Consider the following 6,000-nt stretch of genomic DNA (forward strand, 5'->3'; position numbering starts at 1 on the left):
TGGCCAGATCTGTACCATGGGTCTTGCCGTTGAAGCCTAGTGGTGCATCGCAATGTGATCTTGTACTCGTGTCACCAGCTTTCTCTTTCACAAACTTCATGATATGATTCAAGTAGTGATTTTACTTCCGTGGGAAGATGAGGTCAAGATTGGCTCTGAAGTTTCATCCCCTCCTTCTCATCACCATCGTCACCATGCATGGCATGTTGAGAGGATCTGTTTCAACTGCTGATAAAGTCTTCTCCAAATGAACTCCTGAAAAGAAATTATGAGACTTTCATTTGCGAATGTTTAGGGAGATAGTCTTGTCCTTCGGTTAATGAGTTTTGTCAAACCAAGCTGGCCCATACATAACAATGCTTACGATGTCTGCGATATAATTCATATACTGAATCACCGAAACTTGTTGCAACAATTTATATCATTTAAATTGTTTTTCTAACAAAGATATAACGTGTATACCTAGTGTCAGTAACATTAGAAGGGGCGGTTAGGGTAGCCTAGTGGTTAAAGCGTTCGCTCGTCACACCGAAGACCCGGGTTCGATTCCCCACATGGGTACAATGTGTGAGGCCCATTTTCTGGTGTCCCCCGCCGTGATATCGCTGGCATATTGCTAAAAGCGGCGTAAAACCAAACTCACTCACTCACTAACATTAGGATAATTTTCTTCATCAGCTCCATTCTCATCCACCAGTTCTTCGTGCCGTTGCTGAGTCTGATATCATTTAATGCAATCAATTGATATAACTCATTACCGTTTCTGTCTGCAGGAAACTTCTCTGAAAGAGACAGATACGTTTAGTCAGTTCGAAGGCCTACAGGTGAAAGGGCAACTGGTGGACCTTCAGTCCTTGTTAAGCAGAATGTTATTTAAACCTCTATCACACTTACGACTAATCTTCAAGCTGATGCAGTGAGACCTAGTATCCATGCTGCTTTCACAATATGCTCATTGTATGTTCAGCCGCCTTCAACACTTCCATTGTCTGATCTTCAAGAGCTTTATCATCAACTCTCAAAACGCTGCATTATAATGGGTGATCGCCATGGTCATAATCCAGGCTGGGGTGATATAAATGCTAACACTAAAGAGAAAACACTGGAAGATTTTATCTTCAATAATGAATTGTATATATACAGCGATGGCTTGAGCACTGCATCCTGCAACCAGCACTTACTCTTGTCTGGATTTTTCTCTTGCTGACTCCAATCTGGTTAATGAATTTGATTGGTCAGTACACACTGATCTTTGTGGAAGTGATCACTTGCCAACGATATTATCAGAAATTTATCCACCCGATTCTTACACTAGATGGAGCATTCTCCAAGACACACTAGTCATTTTATCAAACTTTCTGGACATCTAAACATGCTGATGAACGTACAACAAAATCCTCTACAAAAAGCTCCACATGTACGAAAGCCATGGTTTAATGCAGACTGTAAACGTGCTAGAAAAGCTAGGGAAAAGGCAGAGAAATATTTCCGTCATCACTCTACCGTCCTTAACTTTAAATTTAAAATACTAAATGCGAAAGTACCTTCATGCAATATAAACGCCAACCATGGCTGAACGTGGAGCTATGTTACAAACATTCATTATAGAACACCTATGTCCGTAAATTATCATTGAATGTAGCAAACGACAAAAGGTAAAGCATCCACATCTGAGGTTCATCATCCTAACACTGGAAACGCTATACTATTTGATCAGTCTGTCAAAGCTAATAATTTGGAGAAACTTTATGTCAACATTCCTCCTCATCAAATTATCTCCTACAAGTTCAAAACTTTGAACAAGCTGAAAAAAATAAAATCAAGTTTGCGTCTGATAATAGTGAGGACGACAATGGGGGTCTCTCAATTCATAAGCTACTTAATGCCTAGGACAAGCCCATGATCCTGCTACGGGTGCTGATAATATTCATTATCTGTTATTTAAACATTTACCTGATTTTTGTTTAGAAACCCTGTTAGTTATGTTTTACCAAATATGGATAACGGGTAATTTCCTTCATCATGACTGAATCATTTTTCCAATTCCAAAACTAGGCGGTGCTCCTTCCAACTATATGCCAATATCGCTTACTAGTTGAGTTTGTAAGACCATTGACAGGATGGTCAATAACAGACTGATATGGCACTTAGAAACAAATGATCTTATTACCAATATCCAGCGAGGGTTTAGGAAAAACAGTAGTGCCATTGACCATTTACTTAGATTAAAGACGTTTGTTAATGAATTAAATACTACCGGCAATAAACAACATGCTGTATCTAGATTTTTATCTCGAAAAAAACATATGATAGAACCTGGAAACATGGAATTTTAAAAGATCTCCATGAAATGGGTCTGAGAGGCCCTTTGCCTAGTTTCATGTTACAGTTTTTGACAGATCAACATTGCCAGGTTCGTGTGGGTTCCACCTTGTCTGAATTTTATGAACAAGATCAAGCTGTCCCAGAAGGTAACATACCATCTGTCACGTTATTCAGTATAAAAATAAATAGTTTATCAAAAGTGTTATATGACTCAGTTGCTGGGTTATAATTTGTTGATGATTTTAATGCGTCATGTGGGGATGAACATATACACACGATTGAGAGACACTTGCAGCTCTTTCTCAATAGAATTGCTGATTGGTCGGAACGAAACGGCTGTAAATTTTCTAAATCTAAAACTAACTGAATCCATTTCTGGATCCACCGTATGTCTCCTGGGTACTCCCACTAAAGTAAAATGTTTGGGTACCATATTTTTATCCCATGTTAAATGTCTTAAGGAAAAATGCTTGAGGGCATTACATCTCGTAAAAGTCGTCTCCAATGTTCAGGGGGTGAACAGTCGACCTCCTTCACTTGCATAGAGCTCTAATTCGTTCTAAACTTGATTATGATTCGATCGTTTCTGGAGGCGACTCCCAAGGCAACTATTAGATTTCGTCCACCACGAAGGTCTAGGACTTTGTCTTGGGTTCTTTAGAACCTCTCCTGTTGACAGTATCTACGTCGAGGCCGATGAACCATCTCATACACAATGCAGTATAAAATTACCTTTAAAATATACTACTACACTATTTTCTAACGAGTCTAGCCCTGCTTATAACTGTGTCTTTCATACGCCTTATCATGATTTATACACCAAGAAAACGTCTCTTGTTCCGCCTCTTGTTCCCAGAATTAAACCATTCATTTCTGCTGCCGGCATTTTTCTCCCTGGCAGTTGGTTCGGCCACAAGTCCATGTACCATTAACCACATTTTAAAAAAGAATCAGAAACAAATGACCTACTGTGTGAACAATAATTTAGTCAATTAAAAAACAAATATATATATACATATATAACTTCATATTTACAGATGGGTCCAAGGATGGTGGCGCCAAAGCAAATTTATGACACCACTTCTTATACCATATATTTGATCTTATACTCGTGAAAGAAGTGGGAATGAATGAATGAATGAATGAATGAATTTTGCTTACAGCCGCATCAGAAGTACTGCAGCTCTTTGCGGCAGGTGAAAGAAGACGGACACCCACCTATCAGTAAATTAAGTCATCAAAGCCCTATATTGGTTGCACCTACTTGGGTTGACAGGCTAGATTTGATAAGGGACATAATGCGACGATGTCGCATTGGCCACTCAAAATATACTCATGAATATCTATTGAAAGGTGGGGATCTTCCGGTTTGCAGCCCTTGTGATGAAAGAATCACGGTCAAGCATGTCCTTAGATATTCCTTCACGAGGAATAACTGTTTCAAATCACTCACCATGAAGGATCTTTCTTAATGATGTTAGTTCTGATTTAATTGTTGCATTTTGAAAAGAATTAGATTTGTTAAATGAACTGTAAATAGTTAAACATGTTATAATTGGCAGTTTTGTATTAGTCAGATTGTTCATGTATCTTCGAAGGGGGTTAAAGTATCGTAAAATTATTGCCCCCCTGAGAGGATACGTAAGTCCCAAAGCTTTCTAAGTAAAATTTCAGCTTGTCAGAGTTTTGAACATGGTATTTGTGGTCTTCTTTAATTCGGGTAAATTGTTATAACAATCGTAAATGGATAAAAGGGATGGTGTAAATCCAAACAGGGTCCTTGCAGACATCAAAGGTACTGTGAATCCCCATGGTCCCTCGTATGGTGATCTACCTTCAGTTGTTGTCCATAGCCTATTTTTATATTGTGTCGTCCTCCAAAGTTTTTAGATGTCACTACTAGTTTTGAAATATGTGCCTATGATAGTCTTGTTTGTCTTACTGTCTTTTGTCGTCATATCGTTGAAAAGGATAAGTTTGTTTTGTATTTGTATTCCCACATGAGTGTGTGAGATAATATTTAACGTTACATCGGCAATATTTCAGACATATCGTGACGGGGGCGATTCGTTACAAAACTACATATTAAGTAATGGCACGTTATAAAAATCTGTCAACGAAGGACAGTAAAACCAATTAGAATATCACAGACAATGTAAAACTAGTAATTAGATCTAAAACAGTTCAACAATATACAATACAATATGAAAATGGGCTATAGATTGCCAACAACTGAAGGTAGATCACCCCACTAGGAACCATGGGGACATTACTTTTGCTACCTACGTGGACCCTAGCTGGATTTATACCATCCCCTCAGCCATTGGCTTTTATGCGAAGAATTAGCCACACATTGAAATGACAAAAATACTACGATTAAAAACCTGGAAACCTTAAATTTACATCAAATCTTTCGGGACTTAAGTACCCTCTCAGGAGGACAATAATTTTACAGTACTCTAACTTTGAGGGTACTGTGAGTGAGTGAGTGAGTTAATATTTTACGTCACATCAGCAATATCTCAGCCATATCGTGACGAGAACATTTAAATAAAATATATGCATGTGGTAAAATCTGTCAACGAAGGACAGTAAAACAACTAGAATATCACAATTTCGATTAAAACTAGCATGGAAAGTTAAAACTAATATCACTATTTGAACAATACAGTATAAAAACAGACTATAGATCGCCAACAACAGAAGGTAGATCACCACACTAGGAACCATGGGGATTTACAGTACCTTTGCTACCTACATGGACCCTAGTTGGATTTACACCATCCCTTCAGCTGCTGGCGATTGTACGAAAAGTTAGCCAAAATTAAAAGAGCATGAATACTACGATTAAAAACCTGGTAAACTTAAGTTTACTGTGAATGTTTGTGGACTTACGTACCCTCTCAGGAGGACAATAATTTTACAATACTTCAACCCACTTTGAGGGCACAGCCACGAATATTATCAGTTACTAAGTTAAGCTTCCAATTATAAAATATTTATCTATTTACAACTCAGTTAACAGATCTAATCCTTTAAAAATCCTATGATTAAATGAGAACTAGTATTGTTAAAAAGATCCTTTATTGTTCTTGAATTGAAATAAGTGTCCCTTGTGGTGGAATATATTTAAGAGCCGTTAATATGGCTTTAGCTTCAGCTGGGAAAATAGAGCTATTATTCGGTAATCTAGAAGATATTGTTCTGGAACCAACGACAGTGGCACTATCCTCTGCGCCACCAAGGTTGGACCAATCTGTGTATATAGATTTATGTTTGCTATATTTACCTTTTAATTGATGAAAGTCTTGTTTATATTGTAATTCATTAGTTTCTGATTTTTTAAATGCAGTTAATGCTAGGTCAACGTGTGGTCCAACCAACTGCCAAGGAGGGGAAGAAAGAAGACAAGAAGGAGCTATATTTTTCATCTCAATGCCGGCCGAAGAAAGAAATGGTTTAATTCTATGTCCTAGAGGCGGAACATGAGAAGATATCTTGCATAAATCCTGATAAAGGGGATTGAAAACACAGATACGGGCAGGGTATATAGAGTATAGAGTATAATTTAGTAAAGTATTCTACAGACAATTTTATACGACGTTGTGTAAGAGATGGTTCATCAGCCTCAACATAGAGACTGGCAACAGGTGAAGTTCTGAAGGACCCAACACA

Source organism: Haliotis asinina, chromosome 13, assembly GCF_037392515.1.
Source record: "Haliotis asinina isolate JCU_RB_2024 chromosome 13, JCU_Hal_asi_v2, whole genome shotgun sequence".
Lineage (NCBI taxonomy): Eukaryota > Metazoa > Mollusca > Gastropoda > Lepetellida > Haliotidae > Haliotis > Haliotis asinina.